Below are 22,199 nucleotides of genomic sequence, written 5' to 3' on the forward strand. Positions count from 1 at the left end.
TGTGTGTGTGTGTGTGTGTGTGTGTGTGTGTGTGTGTATTAATTGTCAAGACAAACATTTTTTCACCTTTGGCAAGGGTGGAGTTCATGGAGTTCAAGAATATTTTGCACAGCTGTTCTGTTTTGAAACACATATTTGTGTAGTGTAGTATATGTGGCTATGTGCATGTATAATCCTGAACCCAAAGAAACATGTTAAAACAATAGCATACTTATTTGAGTGAAAACCGAAGTAACAAAGTCATTGTTTACAAACTCTCTATCCAAGACTAGTAGTTTGGGTAACTTATTACCTTTTACCAGACATTACATTAAAATGTTGTCTTCTCTCATCAATCGTCAATTTCTTGATTGTGGGAATTATATCCGATGCTCCACTATGTCTTGAGGAGAGCCTCTATGCTTCCTGAGTGACTAGCTGAGCAATAAGCATGAATGCCCCTACCTGCCACCCAAAAGAACAAAGATCACAAAACCCAGCCATTGGTACTGATGAGTTATAACGGACAAAACCTTGTTTAACAATTAGCTTTGGGACTATAGTAAATGCAGCCATAATACTGAGTTGTCTAAATGTTTATCCTTTACTGTAGACTGTTTTCTACTATGGACATTTTGAAAAGAGCATATAAAACTTAGGGAGCAAACATTCAGAACTACACAATCTGTTCCAGGAGATTCTAGTTTCTTCTACAAGCAAGTAAAGGCAAAGCACTCTGTAGAATGGTACAACTTGATGCTACATTGAGGCTCCACCTTCAGACTGGTAAAACTATCTAGCATTTTCTGCCTCGTAGGGTAATTAAAAAGATGAAAATATATGTAGTATTTATAATAGTACTTAAATGTCAACAAGTGAATCCAAATGTAAAAGATTTTCCCAAAAGATTATAATTTACACTGCCCCATACCAACTTTAGTCACCACTAATGAGCATTCATTACCCTCCAAATTCAGATCCAAACCTACCCATCTATTCTCATTTCCATTCTGTCCTACCTTAGGTTCTAATTCCAATTAATCAAAATGAATTATTCTCTCTGTCATGAATGAAGCCCATATCCAATTTCCTCCCCTTCCTCCCACTCCTCAATTTTTACTATCTGGGATTTTCTCCCTCTTTCTACACTGATGAAAATGCTATTAATTTTCGTTTTAAGCCCCAGCTTCAATTTCATTTCCATCCATGTATCCTTCTCTTTTATGGATTTTACAGTACAGTATAAATAAATGATGTAGTATAAATAACAAGATGTCAGGATACCTGGGGTTAATTCCACTGGGGCAATTCACCAGTTTAGAGTCCTTGGTCAAAACACTTGGCCACCCTCATAAAAAATGGGACTAAGTAATATCCCTCACTGAGTCTCATCAGACCAGACGAGCTAGTCAGTGAATTAGTCAACCCCTAGTCAACTATACTAGGAACTGTGGGAAACAAAAATGAGTATGACAAATCTACTTTCCTCAAAGAGATCAGAATCTTGTAGAAGAGATAGATAATTCAACTAACAATAATACCATTCAGTCTTGGGTATACTAAGCTCTGGGAGTACAAAACGGCCTGCCAGGTATTTTCAGCAAAAATATTTATCTTAATACTAAGCCAGATCCACACACCTGCCAGTAAGAATGTTCAGATAAACAGGGAAAGTCTGAGTTCACGTGCTGCAGGTTGGATACTGGCAATGAGAGAAATGAAACAGCATATGAAAGGCTCTTTCCACTCCGCGTAGCAGGCTAGTGGTTGGTGCACTCCCCTTTCCCTGTGCCATTCCTTGAAGGTGGTATGCTGTGTATTATAGAGGAATCACGTGTGTTCTGGGTGATGGGGACAGAAACCATGTCCACATTCATTCAGAGAAAGTGGAAACAGAGTGATTCATCTTGTTTTAATGCAAGCAGATAGCAGGGTCATGGGAACTTGTTTAAAGCATTAGTGAACTGTCTCTTCAAATTAAGGGATATTGAGAATTAAGAGTTTGGAGAAACCCCCGTGACTCACAGGATTGTATGCTTTCGCTGAATGATCAGGCATCTAACCCCCTGAACATTAAACCACAAGGAACATACAAGAGCATGGCTGATTGCTTTAATGAAATGCAGGCATTCTGATTCAAGACAACATGTGGTGGGAGATAACCAGGGGCAGCAAGAACTTCCCAATGAGCCACTCTCCACTGAGTGGAATCACAGGCTTTGAAGAACCACAGAGCAGTCTGGTAGAAATAAAGTAATGATGTCTGAAGAAGCTTTCAAATATGAATGGGTTTGAATCATATTTCAGAGTTTCTTAGGCTTCTATTCAGAAGTGCAACATCCTTACATATTGAAGATATTAAACATCTACCCTAAAAATACTACTTGGGGAGACTGGGTGGCTCAGTTGGTTAAGCGTCTGACTTCGGCTCAGGTCATGATCTTGCGGTTCGTGGGTTCGAGCCCCACGTTGGGCTCTGTGCTGACAGCTAGCTCAGAGCCTGGATCCTGCTTCAGATTCTGTGTCTCCCTCTCTCTCTGACCCTCCCCTGCTCACGCTGTCTCTCTCTCTCTCAGAAATAAAACATTAAAAATTTTTCTTAAAAAATAAAAATACTAAACTTTAATAGGAATTGTCTAAAATCTCAGAAGGCCTGTGTATAAATATTTATATAAATCATGTTTTTAATTCATATTTTATATATTTTAATCATGCTAATCAAAGAGTATATATCGAGTCACTGATAATCAAATTAAGATATTAAAATGGAAAACTATGACCTTGCCTAGATTACAGAAATCATCATTTACCTAGTAAGGGAAATAGCTTTATATTGTGATCTTTTGTAGTCATCACAAAAACATAAGAGATATACAAGATATTTACACGACACCATTGTCTTTTGCATATATTATACAAGAAGTTTTTAGATTGGCAATTTGGGGCTAACATAAAAAAGAAAGACACTTGGAAAGGTCACTAGGCCATCAATTAATTCAAATCCAGTTTGTTATAGTTGAGGAAAATCAGGCCAGATAATGGAAGTGACTCTCTATAGGCTCTGTAGCAATGACTGGTAGAAAATATACCAGAACTGAACATGGACTAGACAGGATTTCAAATCCAGCTCTGAAATGGTCGAGCTCAAGTTACAAAGTTGTAACCCTCAATATCCATATGAGATAGGCATTTTCTATGAAATACATCTAATAATACATAATCCACTGAATTAAATGAAAAAATTGTGACCTACAAAGAGTATGAGATCTAAACTCAACTGGTTTTCTTTACTGAATACAGCAAACCAAAACTTGTTTTAAATTATTCAGAAGCTAAAACAATCCTCTGAAAAATATGAGAATTAAATTCTGGTCTGATTCAAATGATTTTAATCACAATCTTACTGTCTGGAAAGTCATGTTCTCTAAAAGAAATTTTAGCATCAAACTGAGAGTTCTATAGAATATACAGTGTTACATTCTTAATCTAAAAGCTGAGATTGATAGCATAATTTTATAACATCTTGGCAAAAAAAAAAAAAACCTCCTCAGTCTTAAAATAAACTCATTGCATGGGTCAAAATACCCCAGATTCTAAGGCTGATCCATAAAACAAGTTGGGTTTTTTCCATTCCTCATGAAAGCTGCCTTGATTAGGACCCAGAACTCCTGAAGGCGAGAGAAAATGTATCCTACTTTTGAAGGGTCTGTTCCTTAGTGGACCAAAATGGAAGAGAGGGCTGAACCAGAGAAAAGCGCAGCCTCCTTGGCTGGCAGGAAATCTAAAGCAGACTGTGGAAAGTACATGCACATTTGAAGCATTCTTTTGAATGGTGACCAAGGAATGGTGACCAAGGAATGGTGAGGATGCGTTTTGTTCTAATAGGCAGTGGACTTGGTGCTTTAGGCAAAGTCTGCATAAACCCAGAAGGGTGTCAGGGTACCAGTCAAGCAGCACAGGGACCAGAGTAGAACACTTATCTCAACTGGGACAAGGAAAGGCTTCCCTCAGGAAAAATAAGATCATCCTCAAGGAGAATTACAGATGCACTGGAGGAAAAAACAGACTCCTTTGGTGAAGCTACCAGCCACCAGTTTTGTTACAGAAAAAGAGAGTAGGATATTAAAAAAAAGAAAAAGCCAGAAAAGGAATATAAGACAATGGAGAAAGGAGAGACAGAGAGATGTTAGGGATGGGAAAGAAAGGAAAGCAGGGATCTTAAAAATTCCAATGCCCCTAGAGCAGGCACTAAAGGACTTAGAGCCTCCCAACTTCTATGGGACTCCCAGCTTCCACTGCAGATGTGAGCCTGGTGCGGTGCAGATATGCAGAATTTGTCACAAGAGATGGGAGTCCTTCTTCAGCCCCTTGCTAAGTGGACACCACTGAGTGAATCACCATATCTCTCTACGCATCACTATTCTCTTCTATAGAGTTCAAAGAACAATGCTTCACTCACATTCTTACTGTGAACACTAAGAAGTAGTGTACATGAAAGCATTGTGTAGACCATAAGTTGCTATGCACATGGCCATCATCATGCCACGTGCAGATCATATGATGCTCACGGATGTTTTCCCTCCATGTACTTCCTTTTTAACTTTTTAAAAAAAATGTTTATTTATTTTTGAGAGACAGAGACAGAGCACAAGCAGGAGAGGGGCAGAAAGCAAAGGAGACACAGGATCTTAAGCAGGATCCAGGCTCTGAGCTGTCAGAACAGAGCCCGATGAGGGGCTTGAACCCATGAACAGCAAGATCACGGCCTGACCTGAAGTCAGATGCTTAACTGAACCAGACACAAGGCACCCTCAGCATACTTCCTTCTAAAGCAAAGCTACGAAGAAGTGGTTCTAACTGGACAACCAAAAAACTGGGATGAATCATCACAAATTTGGGACTGGCTCTGGGATTACCTTCCAGGGCAGGTACTACCTTCAACACCCTGTCCCAAACCTTCCTGCCCATAAAGTACACAGAGCCTCCTACCAGGGGCAGCTTAGGACCCGGGGTTACTGTAGAAGATATTCTCAAATCCTTGGTTTTCTGAAGAAAGTGGTAGAAGGAAAGTAGCTGATGCTAAATTATAGTAAAATGCACACTTCCACCTTTTGGATGCCATGGGGTTCAAATTCTGGGTTTTGTGTCTCCAAATACCAACCTTCTTGGCATGTTCATAAATACCAACTAGTAATAAAGTAAAAGGGAGGAATGCATTTTTTAAAAATTTGTTTCACTTTGAGAATTGACAGTTTAAAACCTGTTTCTTTGATTTCAAAAAATAGTTCAGAGTCAGAAATATAACCTGGGAGATTATTTCTAACCCACCCCCCAACTCTGAGTTTGTAAGAGTGTAGCATTTGAAATTTGTGAGACTTATATGAAGTCTGGTCTTTGTTCTATATAAACGGAAAACCAAGTGGGGAGGTGACTTGCCCAAGGATGTCAATGACTGGCTATCAGACTGGGGCTAGGATCCAAATCTCCAGGTTTCATGGCACCAGATTACACCTACTATGAGCTCTTCTGGAACAGCGATGGGCCCTCAATCCCAATTGCATAGTTTTAAAGTTTTTTTAATGTTTGTTTATTTTTTGAGAGAGAGAGACATACAGAGAGAGCGCACACACTCGAGTTGCTGAGGGGCAGAGAGAGAGAGAGGGAGACAAAGAATCCGAAGCATGCTCCAGGCTCTGAGCTGTCAGCTTAGAGCCCAACGTGCGGCTTGAACCCACCGACTTCAAGATCATGACCTGAGCAGAAGTCTGACACTTAACCCCCTGAGCCACCCAGGTACCCCACACTTGGGAACTTTTTCAAATCCCAGTACCCCAGCTACCTCACATACCAAGTAGATCAGAATGTCTGGGGTTGGGAACCAGACATTACCACCTCTTATGGGCACTCAGCAGGCAAATTTGAGGACAATTATTCTAGAGTCCTGATTCCTGTGCCTAAATGACAATATAAAATTCTGTATTAATGTCGATAATAATAGCTTGGTTTATGGGGCACTTGCTCTGTCCCAGGGACTGTGTCAAGCACTTTCCCTGCTTTACTCCCTTTAGTTCCTCACTACAGCCTCACAAACTAAATGCTTCTATTTTTCTCCTTTAATAGCTGAGTAACCTGATACCTGCTCAAGTTTAACACCTTGCTTGAAGTCATGTAGCTCTAAAGTGTCAAGATCCGTAGGGGATCCCAGAGCCCTCATGGACTAGACTAGACTACATCCCTAATCTGACAGAGACACAGTGAACAGAAGGCCTTCTATGGCTGGCTGACATAGGAGTTCCCAAGGTTTGTCCAGGGACTATTGTCTAATCTCTACCTACGTCCTGATAAAAGTTCATTATAGATCAAGACAGCTGATCTTAAGGTGTGAATCCTGTCAATCACATGAGTACCGTGAACTTATAAATGATGCCAGGTATTATCTTGTAAGAGGACATTGGTTTTTGCATGGCATCCCAATGGGTAATTCCCAGGAGAGCATGGGGCCACTATAAGAAACTAGACTTTACACATAGTTTTTGTTCAGGGTTTGTTCCACTTGACTCTGTTGACTACCCAGATGCCAGGACTTCATGGTACATGTCCACTCGTGTCATCTTGATATAACCACCCATGGGAGTGCTTGACTTCCAGCCTCCAGATTTCATTTGCTTGCTTCCTCCAAAATCAAACTGAAAGAGGTAAAAACTACATAGAGTGAGAAATGGCTTGCTATCATGGTTATTGTAGGATTGTTTTTACAAACTGGAGTCCAAGGGCAAATTCTCAGAGGTCTAGAAGTTTCCTCTAAGACTTAAAATTTTTGACATCATGAAGATTTAAAAATTAAAAATAGCATATTCTGAATTATCAGAATGACCGCTTTATTTCCAAATCCTTTCTCACAGTTCTAGCGTGCCAGTCTGTAATTATATTTACAAATGAGTTTTTGCCATTCAGATCTTACCACTTTAATTGTCCCAGGCCAATGAAAAAAGAACAAAGGCAGAGTAAGTAGGCAAATGATGAATTCTGGCCACGTGAACTCCAAATAGCATCACTGTGAACTGCAGGCATGAAGGTTCTGAAGCAACACACAAAGTGGTGAACTTGACTCCAGGCCAGGAGAGTAGGAAAGACACATTAACATGAAGGGGATAGTCTGTCTATAGCCCTAGCGCAAGTGGCATTGAGTTTCGGCAAAATTAATTACTCTGAACAAGTCAAATTATTTTTGTTTCTGTAACGTATTTGGTTTTAGCTTGTTAATTTGTTTTGACTTCAGAGCAGTATGAATGAAAAGCATAAGGAATTTAGCCCTAGTTTTACATGTTTGCATATTTAAAGAATAGGAGGATAAAACAGTCTAATTCCATATCGCAGGGTCTCTGAAAATATTTACCTTGGAAAGGATCCACACACACTGGACTTCAGTTCTGACCAGGGTGGAGGCTTGGCTCCTCTGGTTCTAGGTGGTTCCCTAGAGGTATCCTGGACCTGCCAGGATCAGCTACCCATGGACCAAGGATGGGAGATACATGACATGCAATGCCTCGCACAACTTCCTTGGCATTTGAGAGATTTAACTTGTTAATCTAATTTTTTTCTTTTCTTAGACTTGTTTTAATATTCCAATTAAATTAGAAAATGAGAAAGCAAAAAAAAAAAAAGGATGCGTTTTTTAATCAACTGAATTTCCATTAGGTTTTATTAACATTGCCATGGAAATTATCATGAAAAAGTCTGTCTCAGATGTAATGATAATATCAACTGTTTCTATTCTGGTGATAGAAAGAGGCAGTGTTAGGTGTGGCACTGGCCCATGTGTAGACAAAATAGGAAGCAGAGCCACTTAATTGGGAGCCTTCCCACGGGAGGAATGATCTTGCTCCTCTATGAACTCCTTACACCCAGACAGGTCCTAACACATGACAGGTACGTGCTTGTTGAGTTCATTGTCATGCCTTGCTCCGCATGCTGCCGTCCGCAACTCAGCTGGAATGTTCCCACAAGCTCAGCCCTGCCCCTAAGTGTAGGGTCCTGGGAAGCAACCCTAAGACAGAAATCTTACAGCTTGGCATCAAGTCAGCCTTGATGCGTATCTCAGTCTCTGCTCCTGGTAGCTTGAGTCCCCGATTCGGTGCCTCCAGATCAGGGAAAGGGGCCCTTGAAACCCATCTTTCCGGTTCTCCCAGAGATTGGGTTTTGTCCTTGAATGTAACCACCCTGGGGCTCTCCCCTGCCACGTCTTCTGGATACCAGTCATCTACTTGCCTCCATCTCGGCCCATTCTGCTGCCAGATTATGCCATCACTCCTGGAGGAGGGATAGGTGTGGTACAGAGTCTGTGAGACTGTGGGCTGGGCAGGCATGCAGTGTGGTTCAAGCATGGAGACAGCTGATGGGCTGCTTTATACGTGTGTGGTCCTGCCCGGGTTATTCACCACTCTACGGCTCAGCATTCTCATCTATAAAATGGGCACAAAATACAATTTAAAAGAGAGTTGCGAGGAACAAATGAATTAATTTGTAGGAAGCATTTGGAAGAGTGCCTAACTCCCTGCAAGCACTCAAAGATGGTGTTTTATCTCATTTGTTTTTTGTTTTGGTGCTTTTTGTTTTGTTTTGTTTTGGTTTTGGTTTTTGTCTCTCATACTCCCACATGCATGCCAAATACCCCTGGTAGGCTCTCCAGCCACTTAATTTTGGTTTTCTGACCAATTTACTTCTATCTCCTTTGGTTAATCCCTCTGTGCTTCCCTAGCAGAGGGCCCCCATAGCACCAATTACATCATTAAACAACATCTAACTACTATTTCATAGTCTTTCATTGCTGCAGGGCCAATCACCTGAACAAACTTCATTCAGACACTTAACATGTTGAAATGCAAAAGTTAGGGCTTCCCTGCAATAGACTGCACCCTTTCTGGTGCTGGAGGCCCAAATCTACAGCACCCCAAGTGCACATAGTCTCTTTCTGTCCTGTAAGCAAACTTCTAGGGGTGAGGATATAGCGACAGACTCTACACAGCCTTACTATGAGACATAGGCATTGAGTAGGAGATCAGACAGGTGAAGGTTTAGAGCAAAACACAGGAGTAGCACAAGACAAGTCTAAGAAAGCCACTAATGGCATGAGAACAGGAGAGGCTCACCATTGTCATTGTTCAGAGCCTTTCAGTTTGCAAAGTACTATATTCTCTCATTTTATCCTCACAGAAAACACAATGAAATGAATGTGTTTGAATGTCTAGGACAGTGCATGATACATTTTCACCAGATGTCAGCCCTTTCAAAGTAGCCGATGTGCCCATAAAATGAGGTTCAAGAGCAGTATGTAGCTGGAGCACTTTTGAGGTTGCCTACTATGCCCTTGCTGATGGCTTAAGTACCCCACAACCTTCCCCACTGGTGATTTTTTTGAGAATCCAGTTCCCGCTTTTGGATTCTTTCAATTCTTCAGCCTGTAGCTGGGAACTTTCCCTGACTGGACACTGGCATTCTTAGAACTCCATTTCTATAAAACCCTTTTGACTTATATAAAACTCTTGCAACTTAAGAATCTTCTCTTGCTCTCTACAATGTGAATTTTGTTTACACCTGTGGTGTCTGGTCCCCGAAGGTCACCAGCCCCTAATGTTCACACCCTATATAAATACCTCCCCTGAGGAATAATATATGGAAATGGTAAAGGCATTTTGCAGATTTAATTAAAGTCCTAAATGGGTTAGTTTTGAATTAAGCAACAGCCTGGGCAGCCTGACTTAGGTGAAATCTCTTAAAAGGAAAGAGAGGCCTGGGCCTTGCTGGCTTCACGATGTGAGTGGCTGTGTTGAGGAAGCTCTCGTGGCAAGGAACCATGGATGGACCCTAAGGTCAAAGATGGCTGTCTCCAGTCTGTAAGAAGCCTAGGCTTTCCCTCAAGAGCCACAAGGAAATTAATTCTGCCAACAACCTGACTACTTGTAAAATGATTCTTCTCCAGTTGAGCCTTCAAATGAGAACACAGACTGGCTGACGCTTTAATTGAAACCTTGTGAGAACCTGAGCCAAGGAGCAGCTAGGCTGTGCCCAGACTCCTGACCCACAGACACGACCACAGCCCTATCAACCAAAGAACCAATCATACTTGTTTAGAAAAACTAGAAATACATCAAATTGAAACAACCAGGGTGATAAGCCTGGGGTTGGGGCAGGCAGGAAACGTAATAAAAAACAACAACAACAATATCCAAATCAAAGGCGGAATGGCCAGGTCAATAAAATCATATTGAATTTAACTTGAAGTTTGGAATGTTTGCTGTTTTTTTTAGTCTCCAAATTCCTTCCCAAAATGCATAATTGTGTGTAGCCTTATTAAAGAAACAAGTTAGACCAGCTCTATATTGACAAGCAAACATTATTTACACCTAATGGGATCCCAACGGGCATGAGAGAATCCGAAGGAATGCACAAAAATACAAAGGGTTTATGGGTGCTTCCCTATGGTGGTTCTCAAAAGAGCCAAGGAGCTCTATGGTCCCAAGAAGAGTCAAGACAGAGAATGTTTGTGGAAAGGGAGGCACAATGGGGAAATATCCATGAAAGAACAAATACATCACAATACGTACAGAGCCCCTTTTTGTTATTTTTGCCAGAGGAAAGGGACCTGAAATTAATCAAATGTATGCTGTATTAATAAACATAACACACTAGAAACTTTGAGTTTGGGGTTTATTAATTTTGTTAAGTTTGGAATTAAAAACTTTAAGACAAACTTACTTTAGGTATCCCCATCACTGGCCACTCTGATGCTCCCCTTTGTACCTCCAGGACAGACAGCAGGGAGTGGCAAGATAGAAGCTAAATGCCGGACAGTAGGCATCTAACCACAGAAGAGCTATGTGTATGCAGTTGTACACAGATGCAGAATTCAGTGCTGGCAGGAATGTTGTGTTCTTTACTCCGACTTTTCATATGGGACTAGAAAATCTACTTCAAACTCTTCAAAAGTGGTCTTTTCTACTGTTGATCTCATTCTTTAGAATGTTCATCTCTTATTTGTTTAATCATGTTCATTCTATACTTACCTTCTGGAAAGATTCTGGACTATTATTACCAATTCCGGCAGCCCTTTTGAGGTGCAGCTCACTGTCATCGTCCCTGACCGTTTTCTCTTCCTCTTAGGATCTCACAGCAATGAAGAGCAGAGAGAAAAACTTTTGGCCGAGATGAGAACCCTGTAATTACGCTAATTGTTCTCATATTCCTCCCTCTTCTTCATTCCTAAGACTGATCTTGATGACCAATACCATTTTTTTTAATGTTTATTTATTTTTGAGCAAGAGGGAGGGGAGAGGGTGAGAGAGAGCGAGTGAGAGACATAGAATTTGAAGCAGGCTCCAGGCTCTCAGCTGTCAGCACACAGCCTGATGCAGGGCTTGAGCCCACAGACTGTGAGATCATGACCTGAACCAAAGTTGGTCACCCAGCTGACTGAGCCACCCAGGCGCCCCTGATGACCAAGATCTTAACATTGCTCCTAGTAGATCACTCAACTCGGCATAACTCATGGCCAAGTCCACTGATATTCAAACCACGCTCTGAAGAGGAAAAGGAGGGCACAGGCAAGATTTCTCTTCAGAAATCAGAAGAGAATCTCTACTTGTATGTGTTTACATTTTGAGCTTCTATGCAAAGTCTCATTTGAATAAAATATTCTATTAAAAAAAAAGTTGGAAAACTACCAATCTAACCCATTTATAATTTCTTCATTCTTCTTAAGTTTTATCTCACCTTTTTGCAACCTTGACCCAGAACTTTAGAACCAGAAAATTTGCATACATGATTGGAACACTAAGAATTTGATATGGTACAGACATAGTGTATAGGAGTCATACATAAAATTAAATGAGCAGGAAATCTTGAAATTAAAATCAGGAGCAGGGTTAAAAAAGGGGGTGTGTGTAAGTTTGAATATAAAGAACTGCTTGATAGAATTCCATCCACTAAACAGAAACACATCTGATATTTTATGGTCTGTGATTTCATTCACAATATTCCTTTTTTAAAGATTTTTTATGCGTATGTATTTATTTTGAGAGAAAGAGACCAGGGAAGGGGTGGGGGAAGAGAGAGATGAGAGAGAGAGAGAGAGAGAGAGAGAGAGAAAGAGAGAGAGAATCCCATGGAGGTTCCACACTCAGTGTGAAGCCCAACACAGGGCATGATCTCATGACTATGAGATCATGACCTGAGCCAAAATCAAGACTGGATGCTTAACTGACTGAGCCACCCAGGCATCCCCACTTATAATGTTCTTGAAGAAGCAAAAAACAAAAAAGTTAGTAATATAAAATCAGTGGTAGCCCAAGGGAATTTGTTGGAGTAATAGAACTCTTCTGTAATTTGATTATGTAGTAGGTATATGATAACATGTATTTGTCAAAATTTATAAACATTTAAGCTTTAAAAAAGGTCAATTTTATCGCATGTAAATTATATCTGTCAGATGACATTGCTTTGTTTATAGAAAATGTGTAATATTGACTTCATCAAAATTAAAAAGTATTTACTGCAAATGACACCATCCAGAAAGTAAAGACACATTCATAGAGCGAAAGAAAATATTTGCAAATAATCCGACAATGGACTGAATCCTGAATACACAAAGACCACTGACAACTCAATAAAATAACAAAACACAATAAACAGAGAAAGTACATGACTAGACATTTCTGCAAAGATACACAAATGGCTAATATTCACATAAAAAGGCAATCATTATTATTAGACATTAGAGAAATGCATGGCAAACCAATGAGAGAGCACTTTGTGCCCAGTAGCATGTCCTTATTAAAAAAGAGAGAGAAAAAAATAATAATATGGCTTGAGGAGAATATGGAGAAATTGTAACCTTCATACCTTCCTGGTAGGAACATAAAATGGTGTAAACTGATACTTTTAAAAACAGTTTTGCAATTCTCCAAATTTAAATACTGAATTTCCATGTGATTCACCAGTTCCCCTCCCCATTACATACCCAAAAGAAACAAAAATATATGTATACATAAAAAATTATACATGAATTTTTTCTAGATTTTTATTGAGGCAAAATACACATAATGTAAAATTTACCATCTTAACCATTTTTTAAAGTTTATTTATTTTGAGAGAAAGAGAGAGCGCACGAGTCAGGGAGGGGCAGAGAGAGACTCCCAAGCAGGATACAAAACCTGTGAGATCATGACCTGAGCGAAATCAAGAGCTGGACACTTAATCGACTGAACCACCCAGACTCCCCACATCTTAAGCATTTTTAAAATTATTTTTTAATGTTTATTTATTTTTGAGAGAGAGAGAGAGAGAGAGCACATAAACAGGGGCCGGGCAGAGAGAGGGGGAGCCACAGAGTCTGAAGCAGGCTCCAGGCTCTAAGCTGTCAGCACAGAGCCTGTCACAGGGCTCAAACTCACAGACTGTGAGATCATGACCTGAGCCGAAATCGATGCTTAACCGAATGAACCACCCAGGTGCCCCTTAACCATTTTTAAGTGCACGGTTCCAGAGTATAAAATACATTCGTAAAGTTGTGTGATCATCGCCACCATCCATCTCCAGAACTCTTTTTAATCTTACACAACTGAAATACTATGCCTATTAAAAAATACCACCTCCCCCTCTTCCAAGTCCCTGGCAACCACCATTTCACTTTATGTCTCTATGATTTTGACTTCTCTAAGTATCTCATATAAGTGGAAACATACAGTATTTGTCTTTTTGTGACTGACTTTTTGCACTCACCACAATGTCCTAAAGGTTTATTCCCTTTGTAGCATATGTCAGGATCTCTTTCCTTTTCAAGACTGAATATTCCATTCACATATATACCACATTTTGCTTTTCCACTCATCCCTCAGTGGGCACTTGGATTGCTTTTACATTTTGTTTGCTGTGAATCATGTTACCATAAGCCTGGGTGAACAAATATCTCTTTAGGACACTGCATTTTCAAACAGAATGGCCGGATCATGTACATGAATGCTGACAGCAGTGTTATGTACATAAGCCAAAAGTGGAGACAATCCAAACGTCCATCAACTGATAAAGGGGTAAAATATGGTATATCCGTATAACGGAATATTACTTCACAATAAAAAAGAACGAAGTACTGATACAGGCTACAACATGGCTAAGCCTTGAAAACATTATGTCAAGTAAAGGGAGTCAGGCTCAGAAGATCACAGACTGCAGGATTCTACTGATATGAAATATTCATAGTTGGCAAATTTATAGAGACAGAGAGCAGATTAAGACTTGCCAGGGACTGGGGTGCAGGAGGTAATAAGGAGTGAATGCTAATGGGTACCAAGTTTCTTCCTGGAGTGATGGAAACATGCTGAAATTAGCTTGTGGTGGTGATGGCACCGATCTGTGAATGTGCTAAACCCTATTCAATTGCACACTTTAAATGGTAGGTTGCATGGTATGTGAATTATGTATCAATAAGGCTGTTAAGATAATTATACCTCAAATTTGACTCAAAAGAGGAAGAAAATTTTAAACTTCCACAGTCCAAAGAGGACACAACACAGAAGCAGAAAGTCTCTCTCAAAAAGCAGTATGTGTAAGTGACAGATAACCATATAAAAGGATTCTCGGGTTATCAGTTCTCAACCTAATGCAAATAAAACAAAAAGGAGATATATTTTCCCCAGTAAGATTCACAAAAATCAAGGATGGGCAATACCGAGTGTTGGTAAAGTTATAATTAAAAAGCCTTTCCAACCTCAAGACTTACAAACGCTCAGCTGAAACAATTTTCTAGAAAAAACTTTCACAATTTGCATCAAGCTGTGGGATGGGCATAACTTTTATTTAACTTGAAGGGTGTGTGGCAGCACAGGACTTATAAAGAAATATTCAAAACTGTCCCTGCAGTGCATGATCCGGAAGAGGCCCACCACAGGGTCGTGGAGGGGCCCTGCTGAGTCTGGCATCGACCTGTCCCTCCAGGCTGTAAGGAGGGGCTGAGGGGAGCTGGGAGAGACCTCAGCCACAGAGCTGCAACCTGAGGCAGGTAGTGGTCCTCACCGAGTAGTACGGTCAGGTTGGCTGTATACAATCTGGTCCAGATTTTCTGTATTTCAACAATGAGTCTGGACTACTGTGAACACAGACTGAAATCTGGCCCTATAAACATACAAGTGTTGAAAACACCTGTCGTAGACAATATCACAGTGTGTTTACAGTGGCAGAAGAGCCGGTGTTCAAGTGGAGGGCACTAGTTAAGAAAATGAGGTATATCTGGAAAATAAGATGGTCTCTGGCCATAACACGTGATTTGAAAATATACACTTGTTAAAGATGCAAAAGTATCAATAATATAAAACTGAATGGAAAAATTATTTAACGACATGCAGAATAAAAGCGTGAAAATTTAAAAGGACTCATGCACATACGTCTGTGTGCATAAAGAAAGAAATATCATCTGGGGGGCGGGAGGGCTCTGGGATCACCTCATCTATGAAGTCTTTGCTAATCCAGACCAAATTCTTGCCATCACACAGCTGGCATCCCGGTGTTGTATAAATGGGAAAGCAAAGGGTGAGTTTGGGGACAAGAGTAAGCAACAACAAAATGATAAATTCGGAAAAGGAAAAACTCTACGAATACAATTTACAGATGTCAGATAGAAGAGGGGGGACTATTTAGCAAGAATGGTCAGGGTGGAACTCGCTGAAGAGGTGACATTGAAACAGAGGTCACCATGAAAAGAAAGGGCCAGATGTGTAAAAATAGGGAACAAAGATTTCATACAGGGAGAATGTTAACTACAAAGCTCCAGAGATGAAGATGCGGTTGGTGTGTTCAAGCCACAGAACGATGGCGAGAAACGCAGGGATGCGCGGAGCCAGAAAGAACTGGTAGAAGCAGACAGAGACCAAACCACACAGTCCCATGGCTGTCTTGTCCAGTGTGGCATAGAAATTTGACTTTTTTTTTAAATGTGAGATGGGAATCCATTGCAGAGAAAGAAACATTACATTTGCTTTACTATAGATTACTAGGCTGCTGCTTAGTGAATTTGCTGTTGGGAGAGGGTGGGCAGATTAGAAGAAGGAAAACGGCAGGTGCCATTACAGTAGCACAGGTGATAGATGCTGGTGTGCATGACACCGGCAGCTGTAGACACAATAAGGTGATGAGAAGCGTTCAGATTTGGGGAACATTCTGGAAATAGTGCTCCCGGGATTGCTGAGGGATGGGAGGTTGGGGTGTAGGGGAGGAGAGTCAAGGATTTCAGCTATGTCTTTGACTTGAACAACTGAGTGAATGATGATGATGATATATCACTGATGAGGGCAGGAGCAGATCGGGGTATTTGGGAGAATTCCTGAGTTGTTTCCTGGAAACCAACTTTGGGATTCTGTGTAATTATTCAGATAAAGATGTTGAAGGTTGTTTGATATTTGTACCCGGAGCTCACAGGGGATGGGTCAGAACTGGTCATCTCAATTTTAGTGTCTTCAGTGGGGAGATGATAGCTAAAGAGAGGAGACTGGCTAAGATCGCTTAAAGAATGTGGATGGAAGAGAAAAGACGAATAAAAGATTGAATTCTGGAGCCCTCTAAAGTTGGGAGAAGAGTAGAAAATAGAACAGAGACTGGGAGACCTTTTCTTTTTTTTTAAATTAAAATGTTTTATTTAGTTTTGAGAGAGAGAACATGAGCAGGGGAAGGGGTAGAGAGAGAGGAAGACAGAGGATCCTCCAAAGCAGGCTCCGAGCTGACAGCAGAGAGCCCAATGCAGGGCTCGAACCTATGAATCATGAGGTCATGACCTGAGCCAAAGTCAGATGCTTAACAAACTGAGCCATCAAGGTGCCCCTTGGAGACCTTTTCTTTTTTTCTTTTTCTTTTTTTCTTATTTCCTTGGAGGCCTTTTCTATAGAAGCCCATGCAATAGACATTTTCACCTTTGAAAACTATACCACACCTTGCCTGTGGCTACTCGTGAAAGCAGCCACAGGCAGTATCCAAGCAAGGAGGTGTGGCTGTGTCCAAGAAAACTTTATTTACAAAAGGAGGCAGCGAGCCGACTTTCCAGCGACCCTGGAACAGAGAGACAGGAAGGAATCCCGAAGGTGGTCGACAGAAAGCAAAGCCAGGGAAACCTGGAGAAGGCACGTTGAGATGCAAAGGACAGCGCATCATGTCTAACTGAGTAAAAAGACGCCTGAGCATAAAGCTGTCCAACTGTACAGGTCTATGTGGTTTGCTTAATGCAGGGAGGTTTTCTCCAAGACCCTGGGGATATAACTCCTTCCTCCACCAGTGTCCTGCACCAAAAATCTTTTGACAACACCCCCCATCCTGTAGGTCTCCACTAATACCTGAACCCAGAAGCCTTCTGTGATAACCAGAATAAGAGACCCCCAAGGTTTCTTATCCAAAATGACCTGTGCCCTTCTAAAAAAAAAAGGAGACATTTGGAGCAAGCATACACAGGGAGAGTGCCATGTGAGAAGAAGGTCAGGGGTCACATAAGAGGTCAGAGTGACGCTTCTATAAGCCAAGGAACACGGAAGACTGCCACCAAACAACCAGAAGCTGGGCAAGCCATCAGGACCAGCCCTCAGAAGGACCAAGTCCTGCCAATACCACGAGCTACGACCTCCAGGCTCCACAACTGTAGAGGTTAATGCACAACTGTGGAGGTTAAATGTCAGCTGCTTAAGCCACCTGATTTGTGGCTTCATACTTTGTTACTGCAGCCCTGGAAAATTAAGACCTGTTCTTGAAAGTGAAGATGGAGAAAGAGGCCACAAGTCAAGAACAGGGACAGTCTCTTGAAGCTGGAAAAGACAAAGGAAAGAATTCTCCTCTGAAGCCTCCAAAAGGAACACACCCCCTGCTGACACCTTGATTTTGGCCCAGGGAGATTCGCGCTGGACTTCTGACCGCTGCACCTTCATGATAATATATTTGTGTGGTTTTAAAGTCACTAAGACAGGGGGGATTTGTCACAGCTGACAGAGAAAATGAATACACAGAAAATGAATACACCTGAGCTTCAAATCCCTCACACACACTCAGGCACAGGGTAATTCTTGTTCTGTGGGCTGGATGAGACGCAGCTGAAGGCCAAGTGCCAGGTTTCACGCCCATGTTGGTCTCTAACGCACTGCGCATGCTCGGCAAATAAATGCAGGGTAATCTATGTCAAATAACTACGCCTCTCGCCATTGCTCTTTACCGCTTTTTCTACCTGCCTATGAGCATACTTGAGGTTTAATTTTCTGGCCTTGAAGCTCCTTTTCTTTACATTCCTTAATCAATTTTAATACATTTCATTGGACTACTCTAAACTGTCCTAGGCTCTTCTGAAATTCAAGAACAAAAACAAAGGATGACTTTGAAGACCCAGCAAGAAACAGGACCTATTAGGAAAGGGTCTTTAGCAGAAGGTTGTAATGTGAAATCACTTGAGCTAATTTGCTGCAAATCACTGCTAAATCTATTGCAGTGGGCAGATCTGAACGGGCAATTTCACAGGAGGAGATGAGCTGACCTGATCCTTACCCATCTGCAAATCCATTTAGTCTTATAGGTGAAATAATAAATTTCATTATGGTTTATTGAAAACATCTTCTAAATGATTACAGATACGTGTGAAATCATTGATTTTTTTTCATCTTGAAAGTGCATGTCTAGCTATACATGTCCTTGTGCTAAATATTCAAAAGTACAAAGGAGTCTACCAAACACTGAGTTAATTAGGGATTCTCCAGTATGTCCTTGATTGCAAGCTCAATAGCAACCTCGGAGTTAAAATGTTATAATCTCTATAACAGAAAACCCTTCATATCAGACAATGGAGAGTCTGCTGATAGTTACAATTATGTCAAATCCAACCAGATAAAACCTCAACTGTAACACATGCTGAACAACTCAATGTGGTTGTAGCTCATTTTATCTATTTATGTTATTTTCAAAAGTTTTTTTATTTATTTAGAGACTGAGAGAGAGAAAGAGCAAGGGAAGGGTAGAGAGAGAAGAGGGAAGAGGGGCAGAGAGAGAGAGAGAGAGAGAGAGAGAGGATTTCAGGCAGACTGTGAGCTGTTAGTGCGACACAGAGCCGGATGTGAGTTTCGAACTCAGAAACCATGAGATCATGACCTGAGCCAAAGTCAAGAGCTGGATGCTTAATTCACTGAGCCACCCAGGTGCCCCTTATTTATTTATTTTTAAAGTTCATTTATTTATTTTTTTAATGTTTTATTTATTTCTAGGAGAGAGAGAGAGACAGTGTGAGCAGGGGAGGGTCAGAGACAGAGGGAGACACAGACTCTGAAACAGGCTCCAGGCTCTGAGCCGGCAGTCAGCACAGAGCCCGACGCGGGGCTCGAACCCACGAACTGTGAGATCATGACCTAAGCGAAAGTCGGACGCTTAACCGACTAAGCCACCCAGGTGCCCCCATTTATTTATTTTGAGAGAGACAGAGACAGTGTGACCAGGGGAGTGACAGAGAGGGAGAGGGAGAGAGACTCCCCAGCAGGCTCTGCGCTGCCAGTGCAGAGTCCGACATGGGGCTCGAACTCACAAAGCCATGAGATCGTGATGTGAGCAGAAATCAAGAGTTGGACACTCAACCCACTGAGCCACCCAGGCACCGCCCCCCCAAAATTCTTTTAAAAGTTATCACATGTGCTGCACCTTTATATTTTATCTCATTAATCATCCCCACAGGTATGTGAGGTAGATATTCTTATCACTAATTTGGAGGTGAGAAAACCAAGACGAAGGCTCTTGAACCGACTTCTCCAATGCCAGGCAGAACATCAAGGGCAGAACTGAACCCTGGGTGTGTTGTGTGCTCTTTTCACGGTGCCGTGGGCCTCTAATCCAAGCAGCAGAGCAAGATTCCAACGGAAATGGTGAACTCATTTTCCTACTTCAAGATGACTGTAATCTATCAAAGTCATTGGGCTCTTGCTTTTTACATTTGGAAAGGACATTTGATATAATCTCCTACGTGTTGGCAGGTGAACCACTTTACCAAGGAGGAAACTGGGACTTGTTATAGGTTAGTGAGTAGGGGAACCGGAACTGGAACCCAGGTTTTCTGTCCCCTCGTTTTTCTTTTCCTCAGCAGCACACGTGGATGCAAGGGTCTATGCAGAGTCACAGCAAATGCGTCATGGAGGGCCAACCTGAAGAACTCAGTGTAATGGTGTGCTCACTGCTGACTCGGATAGATTCAGGAAGGATTTCTAGAAATAGCAGGCCCCAAAGCAACTAAACCAAACAAGAAAAAAAAAAAAGGAAGGGAAGCCACAGAAGTAGAGGATGGAATGTGTTTAGGTGTTTACAGAAAAGCATCACTAAAATATTGTGCAGGGCTAGACAGGTAGGTAAGTTTGGCCTTTGCACAGAGTCCTAAAAGGGAAGAAGCAGAAATTAGAAGGAAGCTAGTGCCAGGCCCAAATTTGAAACTAGCCGAAAGTCACCCGGTGTTCGTACCCCTCCTGCTCTCAGGGCCTCTTTTCACCCTGTTAGTTCCCGGCACCAATGCAACCGGCATCTTCTCCCAATGGGGCAGAACTTCCTCTGTCAGGCTCACCCAGGCTAAGGTAGCGCAGACTTGAAACTCTCCCCTGTGAGTGACGCCTGGGTGGCTCAGGCAGTTGAGTGTCCGACTTCAGCTCAGGTCATGATCTCACGGTTCGTGGGTTCAAGCCCCGCATCAGGTTCTGTGCTGACAGCTCAGAGCCTGGAGCCTGTTTCAGATTCTGTGCCTCCCTCTCTCTCTGACCCTCCCCTGCTCACGCTGTCTCTCTCTCTCAGAAATAAATAAAACATAAAAAGAAAGAAAAGAAACTCTCTCCTGTGGACCATTCCAGTTTTAAAAGGCCCTATGGGGGAGGGAATGAGGAGCGGGAGGGAATGAGGAGCCCAAATGAACTCATCACTAATGGTGACGTGTCAATCATTGATGAGGGCGTGGTTTCTTGGGTTTGTCACCTTACAGAAAGGAAGGTGCTTGTAGATTTGTAGATGTCATCTGTGACTCACTTGACAGTGGGTGTGGTGAAGCACTGGGAGGTAGGGGTTTGTGCACCAGACAGTGATTCCTGCTGAGAGATTAGCTCAGAACCCAGAGCCACCAGACACAGACTCCAGTCCCTGCTCTGCTGCTAACAATGGATGGCTGTGGACAGAGCACTTCTCCAGGCTGGCTTCCTCTTTTTTCCCCTCAGTAGGAAAGCTATGCATGGCCTCGAAGGCCCCTTGTCATCAGACTGTGTGATTCTAGCTCTTCCTTCAACCTTCCCTTACTTGGGAAGTTTCCCTTGTTTGTGATATTAAAACAATAACTATACCTTTCTGAAGCCTCATATGAAACAAGATGATCTCTATAAAAAGGGCTTCAATAAATTCCTCGCACGTAGCAAGCACCCATAGATGTTAAGTCTGCATCATTTTAAACGCTGATGAATGACAAATCTGCAGGATTTTTCACCTCCCCTGATTTATAAGGCACAACACACAGGCTCATCATTATCAAAGTGTACATTTCCGCCAATCTATAGTGTGTTAGGAGGAACAACCCCCTTAAGACTAATTGATCTAATACAATACCCCCCCCTCCAGTCATGTTACAAATCTTTTAGTGGCTCTTCGTGGCCTCTGAGATCAAGTCCACTCTCTCTGGTAGTCTTATGGTCTACTGCTTCCCTTCATGCACAGTGGTTGACTCGAGCTCGTGAAATATACCATCTACTCTTATATATGCATATATTTTGTACCAATGGCTCCTTCTGCGTGGAATGCATTTTCCCAGCCCTCACCCCTTCTGCCTGCTGCTATAGCATTCACCCTTCGAGGCCCGAGCCAAAGGCGACTTTCTTTGTGAGCCTCCATTTCCTTCCCTTGGTGGACAGGACTCTCTTCCTTCTCCAGACTCACAGGTCACATAATTTGCTTCCCCAGCAAAGCACGTATCTCAGCGTTACTCAACGTGCACCAATGGGTTAGCAGATGTTCTCTTCTCAAAAGATTCTAGAGGGTGCGGATTCTGTCTTACTCATGCGTTGTGGTCACCTCAAAGGCCAGGAGGAAAGAGGACAGGAGATGGCCTGGGGACAGTGGGTAGGGAAAATACCCGAAGGTGTGGTGAAGCAGGGAGGGCCTTAAGAGCAAAACCCTTGACCAACCAACCAAGCTGAAAGAAAGAAGAT

The sequence above is a fragment of the Crocuta crocuta genome, unplaced genomic scaffold (genome assembly GCF_008692635.1).
Source record: "Crocuta crocuta isolate KB4526 unplaced genomic scaffold, BGI_CrCroc_1.0 scaffold129, whole genome shotgun sequence".
In the NCBI taxonomy this organism is placed as follows: domain Eukaryota; kingdom Metazoa; phylum Chordata; class Mammalia; order Carnivora; family Hyaenidae; genus Crocuta; species Crocuta crocuta.